The 15122-nt window shown below is 38.0% G+C and overlaps 1 protein-coding gene across 2 annotated transcripts in view; it reads left to right on the top strand.

Annotated features, from left to right (window-relative positions):
* The window catches only part of SHROOM4 (shroom family member 4), a 344627-nt gene that overhangs the window by 293056 nt on the left and 36449 nt on the right, over positions 1-15122 (top strand). The gene's annotated exons all lie outside the window — the stretch shown is intronic.

Here is a 15122-nt window from a genome sequence, read left to right as displayed (position 1 = left end):
ACCAGTGACCATTTGGTAGTTGAAAGGGAAAGAGCAGCAGTGGGACTGCCCAGCTACTGCTGTGCGTTTGCTCCTGAGAGAGTGTGTTACCTATTTCTTGGATGCTTCCACTTTTCTTTTTATGGGACCAATTGAGATGGTAAGGTATGTTCATTAAAATCCCAGGGGCCGATCACACTAATAATAGGCTAAAATTACCAGAGGGGCAACATATATGACTTTACGGAGTGAATATTACCCTTTCCAGCCTGTCTGGACCTTGTTTTTTGTAATACTCCATGATAGATTCTTTCATCCAATTCGTCCAAGGCCAAATTTTCATTTAATCCAAAAAAAAAAACCAAACTTAACTTCCATCAAGTTGATGCCTACTGATAGCAACCCTATAGGACAGGGTAGAACTTCTCCTGTGAGTTTAGAAGAGTAGAATTCTTTACAGAAGTCGAAATCCCCATCTGTCTCCAAATTTTACAATAGTCCCATAAATTATATTGATTCTATAACTCACACTCCAGAACTGAAGGGGGAACCACAGGAGAAGGATCTAAACTATACCTTTGGGATCTACCGTAGGGTCACCAGGAAAGGGGACAGGAATTTGAGTCTCTTGATCCCTGAAAAAAAATCCAAAGTCCTTTCTAGGTGACTACTTCATCCCCTGTGGATTGGTGGTGTCATCGGGAACGATTTTGGCTTCCCTTGCTTCCATTACCTTTCTGGTTGACAATGGGAAAGGGGATACATCTGGTACTTATTTCTCATCTTCAGTCAGTCACTAGGCAAGATCTTTTTGTATGTGTGAAAAAAAACCCCACAGAAAATATTAAAAGCCAAATCAAGAACAAAGTGTATCAGAAGTGAAATCCAATGGCAATGTTTTAACCATTCGAATTTATCACGTTAATCTACTATAGTGGTCTCTCCAATATTCCCAGATTATAACCAGGAAATGATCAAGTTGCTCCCATCCTTCAATTATGGTTACAGGGAAATCACTGGAGGCCTATTTTCTGTACATCTTGCATATATAGTATGGCTTTCTATTGTCATTGATAGCCTTCTGCATATCAGAACCTCACAATTTGTGCTCTGATACTATTCCCTCCTTTGGGTTATATAATTTACAATCCTTGGATCACAGGTGTTGGTGTGTTTCTTCCATGTGGGCTTAGTTGACATCTCACTTAGATGGCTGCTTGTTTGAAAACAAGCCTTAAGACACCAGGCACTATTCTTTCTGATAGCCGTGTACCATCAAATTTCTTCACCACACTTTGTTTATAGCAACCCATCATCTGTGTTTCCTTCACGAGGGTGAGTATCAGGCAGGGCTATGATGCAAGAACTATTGGTATCTGTTCTCACATTGGAGCTAGGATTAAGTGCAAGCCCCAAATTCATTTCTGAATCTATGTCTGGTTGTCTGATTTTAATCTGCCTCTGGTACATCTTAGAGACCCCCTTGTTAATTTATGATAGAGAATCTCAATAATCCCCCTGAAGCATTTGGACCTCCTGTGTATATTGTCATTGATTCTCCCATCATACTAATTTTAAAACACTATATATAGAGAGAGATTGAGCAAGTGTCGGCTAACGACATATCACAACACATGGATTATTTACTTGTGCAGAATATATCCTTACGTGATTGGGTGTTATTTGCCCAAACAATGGAACTTGGTGTCCAGGGAAATTTTTCAATAGTACTCACTGACTTCAGACACAAGTCTACCAGAATAATGCATATCTGTATACAAAAAGTAGGGCATTGAAGTAGTAAGTAAATGTTAGTCCACCTTCCAAAAGTATAACTGCATTCTGCTTCTTTACACACCATGTACTTTGAGTCTTAAGTCCTCAGGCTACAGGAGTGTTTGTGGTAGATCCCTGTTCACCTAATGGGGTTCCCATATCTCATCCCTCTGGTGTGGCCTTTGGAACGTGTTGTGCACCATGAAGATTCAGGGGTCAATGTCTCAGGCCCGTGGCCTGGGTCCCCAGACGATGTTCAGAAACTCAGCCTATTGTGACTCATTAGAAGCATAGTACCAGGTATCCTCGCCTGCTTAGGGTCTTTAAAAGTATTGTTAGTCATTTTCCCCTACTAGGAAGTTGGTCCTCACCCATTTTCCACCAACAGACATGTACCGGTCTTCTCCAATATGTGTGGGCTCCCTTTCCCCGCTCCTCACTTGTTTTCCCACCAGTACACCTTACTACTCTGCTAGGAATGTCTGCCAGTCCAGGCGACCTCATCATACTTTTGCTTGGCATTCATTAAATGGTCATCCTCTCCCTCCCCCTCTTTTGAAAATCTGATCCCAGATAAGGGAAGGACTCCTCTCCCAAAGTGGTGAATATACTGGTGGGGAAGGAGGAAGGTAAAAGGAAACAAATATCTAGGAAGCAAAGCTACAGATAGAGGTATAAGCATAGATGTGTATATACGTAAATATATCCTATGTACATTGTTATTTATATACATATATGTGTAAGGCAATACACTGAGGTAGTGGACAGACTTTGGGTCTCTAACCATGCCCTCCCTCAGTTCAAAACACTTTGTTCTAACAACCTGGCATTCTGTGATTCTCACCCTTCTGGTTCAATTGCTGAAGATTAAATGGGTACACAGGAAAATGTGATGAATAAAGCATATGGTTCCCGGATATCAAAAGATATAGTATCTGGGGTCTTAAAAGCTTGAAGTTAAACAAGCAGCCCTCTAGCAGGGAAGCAAAAAGCCCACATAGGAGAAGCACACCAGCCTGTATGATCATGAGCTGTCAATGGGATCAGATAACAGGCATCAGAAGACCCAAAGCAAACAAACAAACAAAACATATTGTTGAGAACAAGGGGGGTGGGAGCAGAGACTCAGAACTCACCTGTAGACAATGGGTCATACCTTCACAGAAGGGTCACAAGGAAGTGATGACTCAACCGGGGCGAAGTATAGCACTGATAAAACACACAATATTCCTCTGGTTACTGTAGGCTTCTTCACTCCCCCAAACTTGCCTTTCAGTGCAGGCTAGACCGGAGCATGTGCACAGATAGAGATAGGAGATAAGAGCTCATGACACATGGAATCCAGGAAGAGGAATGAGAGTAGCGATAGCAGGAGGGTAGGAGGAAGGTGGGGAGAGGAGGGGAGGAAGAGCGAACCAATCACAATGATGGACACATAAGCACCACCTCCATCCCACCTCCAGAGGGATGAACAAAAGAAACCATGGGGGAAAGGAGACCACAGTCAATTTAAGATATGAAAATAGTAATAATTTATAATTCAGCAAGGGATCACAAGGGTAGGGGTGGAGGTTGAGAAAAAGAGGAGTTGATGCTACGGGCTCAATAGAAAGTAAATGTTTAGAAACTAATGAGGGGAACATATACACTTGATGCAATTGATGTAGGGATTGTTATACGAGCTGTAAGAGCCTCAATAAAAAGATCTTTTTTAAAAAACAAACAAGCAACAAGGAAAGATCCACAAGGAGGATGGCACATGGTTCATGAGGACCAGCCCGGCTCTCTACCAAGCTGCCTGGCCCATCCGGCTCCCTGAAAGCTTGAGCCTGCTCCCAGCCTTGTGCTCGTCCCTGCAGCAGTGCGCTCGGATAGTGCTCGTCCCTTTGTGATTGACTAACTTCACTCAGCATCATAGTCTCCCGATCCCCTTCATGCCATGAGATGTTTCATTGTTGCTGTGTGTTTTTCCCCCCTTGGGGATACGTAGTATTCAATTGTGTGTATATACCAAAGCTGTTTTAAATCCATTCTTCTACTGATTGTGATTTGGGCTGTTTCCAACTTCTTGCTATTGTGAACTTTTTATAGATATATCATTTATTTCCACCAGCAGGCATTTTACTACCTGTCTGATAGATGAATAGTCCGAGGTCCAGAGGGCTCATGTAACTTAGCTGTGGTCACACAGCTAGTAAGTGATGGAGCCAAGATTCACACTCAGATTGTCTTCTCACTCATCTCTCAGCATCATGTCTCAGGATTCTATGACTGGTCTTAATCCTTCAATTCTGGCACTAACTTAAACTATGTCCTTAGGAAAGTAATTTCAGTTTAGCGGGACTGCCAATTTCCCATATAAACCGAGACCCTTGGGAGGAGAGATTAAATTTGGCATATAACTTTAGTCTTTTTAACTAGTATTGCACCTGACACAGAAAAGTTGATTTGCCAAATAAAGAACTGCGGTTTCCTGTACACTGAATGAATGAAACAACACTAATTTAAGCACTTTACATGGATTAATTATTAATCACCATAACCTTATGGGGTAGGCGCTATTAGCCTTTCTCTGACAGAGTGAAGAAACTGGGGTGCAGACAGATTAATTCATTTACCTAATAAGTTTACTAGGTACAGCCAGTGTAGCGTCAGTGCCTCTCCAAAATAGTCCTCTGACTGATAAGTCAGTAAAGTACAAGCACTTAATTCAATACCTATTGTGAGTATAGCCTTTTGGGTGGTGACGTAGATAGTCAAGTCCCTGCCCACAACTTGAGTAAAAATTAACCATTACAAACTTAAGTAGTAGTAATGATAAATGATCACTTGTTATGTGAGCTGAACTACACATGTTATATTAGACTGTATCTTCACAACTCTTGTGTTAGGGGAAACTCTGTTGGTGTTATGTAGTGACCCTATTTACAAGCCCAAATACTACCAGGACCTAGGTCATCCTCACAATCATTGGTATGTTTGAGTTCATTGTCGCAACCACTGTGTCAATTCATTTTCTTGGGTTCCTTCTTCTTCACTGACCCTATACTTTACCTGATGCCCGTTCCCAGGTACTTATCCATCCTAATAGTACCCAAAGTATGTCAGATGCATGTTTACCATCCTTACTTCCAAGAGCATTCGGGCTGTACTTTCACTAACACCATCATTTAAAAACATAATTTTTTTTTCTGCAGTCTTCCATATTCATTACCCAGCTTTCCCGTGTATAGAAGCTGATTGAAAACTACAGCTCGGGTCAGGTGCACCTTAGTTCTCAAAGTGACATTTTTGTTTCTTACATCTTTAAAGGGGTCTTTGCTGCTTTCATGGGCACTGACTGTGGATCCAAGTACAATGAGATCCTTGAAAATTTAAATATAGTTTCCGTCTCTCATGATGTTGCTTATTTGTTCATTTGTCAGGACTTATATTTTCTTTTTGTTGAGGTGTTATCCATTCTGAAGGCTGTAGCCTTTTCATCATCTGCATATCGCAGGTTGCTAATCAGTCCATTCAATCCTGATGCCATGTTCTTCTTCATATACTTTGTCTTTTCAGATTATTTTCACACAATACAAATTGGATATGTATGGTAAATATACACTCCTGACAGGTACCTTTCCTGGTTTTAAATCATGTCATATCCTGTTGTTCTGTTTTAACTACTGCCTCTTGACTTATGTACAAGTTTGTCATGAGCACAATTAAGTGTTCTAGAATTCCTATTTTTCAATATTATACATGATTTGGTATGACTCACAAAATAAAATAAAAAGACAGGTAAACATTTTTCAATAAAACACAGGTAAACAGCTTCCTGACATTTTTTGCTTTCAGCCAAGACTTGACACTGGCAGTGATATCCTCCACTCCACTCACTTTTCTGAATCATGTCTGGACTTCTAGCAGTCCCCTTTTAATGTGCTATTGTGACCACCATTCAATTGCCTTAAGCAAAATTTTATTTGTTTGTCATTTATATTAATGCTATCTTGCAATAATTTCTGCAAACTCGTGGGCCACCACTCTTGGAAATGGGCATTTTTAGTTGTTTTTCCAAGTAGCTGTCTTAAAAAATTCTTGGAATATATGCGTAAGCATTTCCTGTGTTGTATCTGTTTGTTAATAAAGCGGAACAGATTTTGTTTTGCCAATGCCTTGTGCCTTGGGTGTTTTTTATTTTTTTTTTGCTAATGCTGTCACTGCATTCTTCATTCAGTAACAACTGCTTTGATCATACGCTATCTCTTAAAATGATTGAAGATTGACCAATTGTTTTTAAAATATATTTTCTAACTTAAAATTTTTGTGTATGGCTTGGGTGAACTTTTACTGCGAAAATTAGTTATGTGGACATTTTGTGTTGTTTCATTTAATTTTAAAATTACTATTTGGGTGAAAATAAATACAACAAATTGATTTTCCATCCACAATTCACAAATGTTCTGTTTTGTAACGGTGATTGTAATTTCCACACTCTTCCCAATTTTTCACTGTATTTACCCTTCAACCTTTTTTGTGCCCCATCTAGTCTTCTGAACTTTATCCTTTTGTCATTGCCAAAATATTATTTCCAACATGTTGTTATTATTGTTAGGTGCCATTGGATAGTTTCTGACTTCTACGACCCAATGTACAATGGAAAGAAACACTGCCAGGTGCAGCACCGTCTTCCCAATTGGCACTGTGCTTGAGCCCACTGTTGCGGCCACAGGGTCAATCCAGTTCGTCAAGGATCTTCCTCTTTTTCACTGCCCCCCTACCAAGCACCGTGTCCTTTCCCAGGGATTAGTCTCTCCTAATAACATGCCTAAAGTATGTGAGTCTCACCATCCTTTTTCTAAGGAGCATGCTGGCTGTAGTTCATTTAAGACATATTTGTTTGTTATTTCCAATCGTCTTTGCCAGCATCATAATTCAAATGCATTGAGTCTTCTTCAGACTTCCTTATTCATTGTCCAACTTACACATACATATAAGGCATTGAAAGTGCCATGGCTTGAATTACTTCTCTTTACTCTATTGGTGAAGTTTTTCGATGCACATAAATGTTTGATTTTTAGAAGGTCCCCGACATTTAGTTTCAGAAGAAAGGCGTGGCTTTCGACTTCCATGAAGAGTTAAAGCCTCCGAAACCCACAGGGGCAATTCCATTCTAGCTTATAGGGTCACTATGAGTCGGAATTAACTCAGTGATTGTGGGTTTGAGACGCTTAGTTTGCCTTCTACAGTGTGCCCATTTGTAGTTATGTTTAGTGGTGTATTATAGTCATGCTTGCCCCTATTGTTTTTTTGATGTTCTTCATAGTTTTAGGGTATGACATATAGGCCTTTGAGCCATCTCGAGTTACTTTTTATATACGGCGAGAAATATGGATCCGATTTTAATTTTCTGCAAATGAATATTCATACATGCCAGCACCACTTGTTAATGGGACTATCTCTTTAGCTTTTACTGGGTTAATGCATTATACTTATGGGTTATCATTTATTTTATATTGATATATATGTCTGACTTTATACTAATATGAGGCTGGTTTGAATGCTGTGACTATCTAATGAAACCCAAACTCACTACCATTGGGTCAATTCCCACTCACGGAGGTCCTGTACGTCAGTGTGGGACTACTGCCCCTGTGGATTTCTGAGACTGTAATTCTGCTGGAGTAGAAAGCTTAATCCATCTCCCGAAGAGTCATTGGTGTTTTTGAACAGAGACCTTGCAATTTGCAGCCCAGGAATCAAATACCACGTGAGGCCTGCAATTTTGCTCTTCTGTAGTAGTGCTTTGCTTAATCTGGGTCTCTATATTCTTTCCTTCTAAAGATGGTGATATGACTTTTCATGTACTTAAAGAATGAAGATGGATCAGGGTTGCACTTACTTCTGCAGATTGCTTTGGGTAGAATTGACATTTTCACAATGTTGAGTCTTCCTATTCATGAATATGGTATAATTCTGCCATTTATTTAAGTCAATTTTGATTTCTTTTAGTAGTGTATTATCGTTTTCTTCGTGTAGGTCATTTTTGTTTCTGCTAAGATTTATTCCTATGTACTTCATCTCTTGCATGATTATTTTAAATGATATTGATTTTTCTGGTGTGTATGGAAACAGAATTTGCAAATACAGTTTTACTTCTGTGCCAATTTGGGTGTCTTTTATTTGCCTTTTTTGCCTTATACTCTGGCTAAGATATCCAGTACAATATTGAATACAAATAGTGATAAATGACATCTTGTCTCATTTATATTTTTAGGGGAAATGTTTTCTAGATTTTCTGCATTGAAAAAAAAAGTTGGTGATATTTTTTGCATCATTTCCCTTAATTATGTTGAGGAATTTATTTTCGGTTCTTATTTTATTGAGTGTTTTTATCAGGCATGGGTGTTGGATTTTGTCAAATGTCTTTTCTGCATTGGTGAATATGCTCATTTATTTCTTTTTCCTTGTTTTATTTGGGTTATTGGATTATCTCGATTGTTTTTAAAATATTGAGGCATCTTTGCCTACCTGGTATAAATCCCACTTGGTCATGATGGTTTTTAGATATGTTTTTGGAATCTATTGGCTTGAATTTTGTTGAGAATATTTGCATCTATGTTCATAAGGTCTTTAGTCTATAAATTTAATTTTTATGATCTCTTTGCCAGGTTTGGGAATTAAAGTTATATAATTTCATAGACTAAGTTTAGGAATATTCTATCCTCTTCTGTATTCTGGGATACTTTGGGTAGAATTGGCATCAGCTTCCCCCTGAGTTTTGGTGAAATTTCTCCAGTGAATTCCTCTGGATCAGAAAAAATCAGTTGTTGGGATCTTTTTTTTTTAATGACTTTTAAAAAATCATTTTATTGGGGGCTCATACAATGCTTATCAAAATCCATACATACATCCATTGTGTCAAGCATATTTGTAAATGTGTTGGCATCATCATTCTAAAAGCATTTGCTTTCTACTTGAGCCCTTGATATCAACTCCTCATTTTTCCCTCCCTCCCCATACCCTCCCCCCTCATGAAGCCTTGATAATTGATAAATTATTACTTTGTCATATTTTACACTGTCCGACTTCTCCCTTCACCCCCTTTTCTGTTATCCACCCCCAGAGAGGAGGTTATATTAGATCCTTGTAGTCGGTTTTCCCTTTCTGCCACACCTTCGCTCCACCCTCCTGGTATCGCCAATCTCACCACTGGTAGGTACTGAGGTGTTCATCTGTCCTGGATTCCCTGTGTTTCCAGTTGGTATCTGTACCAGTGTACATCCTCTGGTCTAGCCGGATTCGTAAGGTAGAATTGGGATAATGATAGGTGGGGAGGAGGAAGGATTTAAAAACCAGAGGAAAGTTTTATGTTTCATCACTGGACCCTGACTGGCTCATCTCCTCCCCATGATCCCTCTGTAAGGGGATGTCCAGTTGCCCACAGATGGGCTTTGAGTCCCTAATCTGCGCTCTCCCTCATTCACAATGATATGATTTTTTTTGTCCCTTGATTCCTGTTACCTGATCCCTTTGACACCACATGATCACACAGCCTGGTGTGTTTCTTCCATGTGGGGTTTGTTGCTTCTGAGCTAGATGGCCGCTTGTTTACCTTCAAGCCTTTAAGGCCCTAGATGCAATATCGTTTGACAGCTGGGCACCATCAGCTTTCTTCATCACATTTGTTTATGCACCCATTTGTCTTCAGCGATCGTGTTGGGAAGGTGAGCATCATGGAATGCCAGTTTAATAGAACAACGTGTTCTTGCATTGATGGAGTACTTGAATAGAGACCCAATGTCCATCTGCTACCTTAATACTAAACCTATAAATATATGCACATAGATTTATTTCCCCATCGTCATAAATAAGTATATTTACATATGTACATACCTGTATTTAGACCTCTATATATACCCTTTACCTCCTAGCTCTTTCCTCTATTTCCTTTCACTTTCCTCTTGTCCTACTATCATGCTCAGCCTTCATTTGGGTTTTAGTATTTCCTTTTGGTTACATTACCCTTGCTCAAGCCCGACCAGGCCTCTTACATCTTCCTCCACACCGTTTTTGGATCACTTTTTGTTCCCTTGTCCCTGACTTTGTTAACATCACTTCCTTCCCTCGACCTCTCCCTCGCCTATGTTCTCCCGAACCATCCCATCGGTCTGTTGTTTTCTCCTCTAGATTGTTTATCCAGGTATGCTCCCTTCTCGATTTGCTCTGTTTTGGGTGGTTCAGACTGCACTGCTTCTCCACCAAGGACACCAGAAATGTCCTCTGTCGCAGTCTGCTCCAGTAAGGGGACAGCATGACACATACCTTTGTCCTTTGTCCAGTCCCTACTGTGTCCCATTAGCTCCCTGCAGGGAAGTCCTCCTCCAAGCCTGGTGTGCCAGCGTGGGGTCCAGTTAGCTCTCTTTCTCTTCTCCCTCCTGGTCTGCCTCCATGTGGGTGTGGCATGCTGACCCCTTCCCTCAACCTGTAGATTCAGTTCTGCTCTCTGCCACACCCTCTTCCAGGGAGAGGGTCAGTTTGGCTCTGTTTGGGGCCAGCTCTTCCTTTGTCATGGCTATATTCAAATTTTCAACATCAGTTATGTTAATTTAAGAATATAGTCTGTTTCAAGAAATTAATTAATTATTGATTTTAAAATATGTTGAAGTACAATTCACCAGAGTATTCTGTTATTATCCTTTCATCTCTTGTAAAATCATTTCTTTTGTTTCTTTCTTCTATTTGCCAGTTGCATGTCAATTCTAATAATCTTTTCAAAGAACCAGCCCTTTTCATTGTTTTTATTGTTGACTCTTTTTATTGTTTTTCTGTTTTCTATTTCACTCATTTCTGCTCGAATCTTCATTAATTTCTCCTTTGATGACTTTTGACCTCTCTCTCTCTCTTTTTAAGAGGTGCAAAGCCACTCCTTTTCTAATTGTTCCAGTTGTGTTCAGGTTTTCCTTAATTTTTTATGTATTTATTTATTTTTATTTCTTATCTATTTAGTATTTATTCCTTTGAGCATTTTTGTTTTGTTTCAAATATTTTGGTATATTTGTGTTTTTATCAAGAAATTTATATGACTTTATTTTCTATTTCTTCTATTGATCAACAGCTTTTAAGCAAGACTATATTCAGATTCCATGTAGTTGATTTTTCCTTGTTGTTCCTGTTCATGGTGTATAATTCTATAGCTTTGTGATTTCAGAACATACTTTGTAGTATTTCAACTGTTTAACATTTATTGAGGCTTGCTTTGTTGCCTAATATATTGCCTATTCTATGGTCATTGGAAAAGAATGTATAGTGTGCTACTGTTGGCTGGAGTGTTAGGTATATGTCAATTAGGTCTAGTTGGTTGATTTTGTTATTTAATTCTTTTGTGTCTTTGTTGAGTTTCTTTATAGTTGTTCTGTCCGTCATCAAAAGTGGTTTATTCAAATATCCTGGTATATTATGGATTTGTCTTTTTCTGTATTAACTTATGCTAGAGTTTGACATATGTATTTTGAGATTCTTCCATTTGGTACTTAAATATTTATTATGGCTATGCTTTCTTGGATTAACCCTTTATTCATTACATAATGACTTTCTTTTTCCCTTCTGCTGGTTTTTGGTCTTATGTTCTATTTAATAAGAAAGTAATATTGCCACTCCTGCTCTGTTTTGGCTTCCCATCTGATTAATATGTTGTAGGGGTTTTTGCCCTTAGATATTTTTTTGCTTATTTTAGTATTAATGTCTACATTGTATCTCTTGTAGACAGTGTATGAGGGGTTGTGTTTTCTGATCTATACTGCTATCTCTGTCTCTTGTGGCATTTAATCCATTTACACTCAGCATTTTTATTGATAGTTATGTTTTTACTGCTCTCATGTTGCTGGTGTGTGTGTGTATGTGTGTGATGTTTATCATTGCTTTGTTCTGTATATTTTTCTATGCTGAATATACTTTGCTTACTAATTTCATTATTGTTTAGTTTCTACTGAGACCTTATTATTAAAGGACTTCAGTAAGTATGTGGAAAATTCCATTTATCAATGAAACTCTTAAAGCTCCCTCATATTTTCTTCTTTTTCATTTATTATTTTTCTTTGTTTGTTTGAAACTAGCTTGTGTGTGACAAAAGAATTTAAGTCCATTTCAATTTTATCTTACTTCCTTTTATAACTACTCAAGCCAAAATTTAGGGGTGACAGGTAAGGGATATGGAGTTTTTAAGACTGTGACATTTCTCTCTTTTTTTCCATTTTAATTTTATTAATTTCCCTTTTATTTGTGTGATAAAACACATATGAAGAAAAACATGTTATATGTAGTTGCACAGCCTATTTCATCAACACAGTTACAGTATCCCTGTAGCCCCTGTGTATGTAGTCCTTTCCCCTATTCCTCCTTTACCTCCTCCTTTCTCTTTTCCCACATACCCTTCCTGTCTCTTCCCTCTCTCCCTGTTTCCATGTTCCCAGTCCTGACCTCATCATAATCTTTGGTCTTTTTCTTTGGTGTAAAACCCATTTATTTTCCTTTATAATAATAGTGTCATGAAATATTTATTTTGTGACATTGGGTAGCTTTGCTGAGCATGATGCCCTCCAACTTTGTCCATGTCATGGGGTGTTTCACAGACTCATCATTGTTTTTCAAGGATGCACAATATTCAAGAGATTGTTTATCCATACCTCCATAAGTGGGTTATCTTATTGTTTCCATCTTTTTGCTAGACATCCATCTATTATGGAAATGACTGTAATAAATATGGATGTGTATCTATCTATTCATGTTTTGTTTTTTATTTCTGTAGGATATATACCAAGTAGAGAGATCATGGGATTATAAAGTATTTTTATTTACACTTCTTTTAGGGAGCACCATAGTGTTTTTCATAGTGTTGTACAATTATGTAATCCCACCAACAATGTATGAGCATTCCAATCCCTCTACATCTTCTCCAGAATTTATTTGCCAATAGTGTCGGTGTGAAGTAATGTCTCATTATTGTCTTAATTTGTATTTCTCTTATGCCTAATGAACACAAGTACTTCTTCGTATGATTAATGGCCACCTGGATGTTATCATTAGTAAGTTGTTTATTCATGTCTTGTTCTAATTTTTGTACTTGGTAGTTTGAATTTTTTTGTATTAAGGTGTAGTTTCATACAGATTTTTAAAATAAACCCTTTTTCTGATATAGCATTGCCAACTATTATCTCCAATTTATGGGTTTTCTTTTTACCCTTTGATGAAGTCTTTTGATGTACATAAATGTCACATTTTTAGAAGGTGCTAGTCGTCTATTTTGTCTTCTGTGATTTGGGAGTTTTACATTATGTTTTGGAATTGTATGTATGCCTTGTATTAAGACCCTAAAGTTTGTCCCTATTTTCTGTTGATAATCCTTAAGAAATTCTAGGGTTTGGGTTTAGGCCTTTAATTATTATTTGGGGTTTTTTTTTTACATGCTATGAAGTAAGAGCCATTTTCTAGCACCATCTATTGAAAAGGGTGTCTCTTCCCCACTTAATATGTGTTAGTCCTTTATAAGAAACCAGATGTCCGTAGGTGCTAGTTTAATATTGATGCGTTCTCTGTTCTATTCCATGGATATGCCTACCTAGTGTCGAAAGCATATCAAGCAGTTTTGATTACAGTGGCTCTATGATAGGTTTTGAAATCAGGGAGTGGATGGCCTTTTACTTTGCTTTTTTGTTTTGTTTTTAATCATGTTTTTATTCTGGGTTTATCTTCTTTCCATATAAATTGGTGACTAGATTTCCCATTTCTTTGAAGAATTGTGCTGGGATGTAGATTGGAATTGCATTGAGTTTTAGGAGAGCTTTTGGTAGTATTTATCTATCCTGCATTTCATATACAGAAAATCAAAACAAAATCAGGAAGCAAACAAACCAACAATGACAAAACAAAACAGAAAAACCTCAATAGAAAAGAGAGCAAAATATATTTAAAATGGAAACAACTTTAAGATGGATCAAAAAGGGAGCTCAAATGATGAAGTATTATATTTTAATCAAACTACTTCTGACATAATAGACTTTAAAGTATTCTGTGGCTGATGGTGAGGTTGTTTACATCCCTTGACTCTGGTCAGAGGGAATTCACTGGAGGTTTAATCCATGTAATGACTCTACAAATGGATTTTGGGATTTCACTGTCATCCATAACCTTCTGCAAACTGGACGTTCAGAATTTAAGCTCTGATACTATTTCTTCCTTCTGGTTTGGATTTTATTATTTACAAGTCTGCCATCACACAGGCTTATGTGCTGCTTCAACGTGTACTTGGTTGATGCCTCACTTAGATGGCTGCTTGTTTTAAGAGAAACCTTTAAGGCACCAGATGCTATTCTCTGTGATAGCCAGTCACCATCTGGTTTCTTCACACACTTTTCTATAGCATTCATATCTCCAGTGACCCCTTTATGAGGGCAATTATCAAGTATGTCATAAGAACTAATTGCTCTTAGTGGAGGGCTAGAATTAAGTACAAGCCCCAAATCCCATTCATATGCCTATGATTTATACATATCTCTGGTTCACTTTAGAGACATTATTATCATAGTGTGACAGAGAACTTAATAAATCTCTGGGGCCTAAGGTAATTATCTTGGTAGTGTAATTAATTTAACAAATGGCATAGGATTTTAAACACTGTTGAGAAAAGTACAGGTTAACTTTTCATACCCCAATACATGAATTGTTAACTGTACAAATTAAACTTATAAGTGATTTGACACTATACTAACAATGGAGGTTTAGTTATAGGGAAAAACTTTCAAAAACATCCAGTCACAAAGGTAGAATCATGCCTAACAGACCATGCCTACCTTCCTTATATCATACGAAATAAAGGCAAGCATTAAAAGAGTAAATATATCATAGTCCATTCATTAGATGCCCTCAAAGCAAGCTATCTGAACCAAAGTCCAAAGACCACCAACTCCATAACCTTGTGATACTAGAGCATTTCAGCCTTAAGTTCAAGGGAATATGTCAGTTCCCTAAATTTGCTGCATATGAATAAGAGGTGGGGTTTTCACATGGAACTTCTGGTGTGGCCTATGAAGGATGTTGTGTGCCTTGCAAGTCTCAGTAGTCTATATTAAATGACCTGGGTCACCAAGGACTGGCTAGAACCCAGGTCAACAATGTCCAATTAGGAAAATAGTACAGGACATATTCTCCCCTTGGGTTCTTAAGTATGTTAAGCATTTTTTTTCCTGATGGCAGGTTGCTTCACCAGATTTCCCTACCAACAGAATTGTAACCACCTTCTCCAAGATATACATGCCCCCTTCTCAATGTTTTCAACTGAATTTCCAGTAAGATTTTCTTATTATTCTTGTAGGAGTGTCTGTTGA

The sequence above is a fragment of the Tenrec ecaudatus genome, chromosome X (assembly GCF_050624435.1).
Source record: "Tenrec ecaudatus isolate mTenEca1 chromosome X, mTenEca1.hap1, whole genome shotgun sequence".
Taxonomy (NCBI): Eukaryota; Metazoa; Chordata; class Mammalia; order Afrosoricida; family Tenrecidae; genus Tenrec; species Tenrec ecaudatus.
The sequence above is the reverse complement of the archived record's forward strand: the minus strand, read 5'-3'. Positions and strand labels throughout refer to the sequence as shown.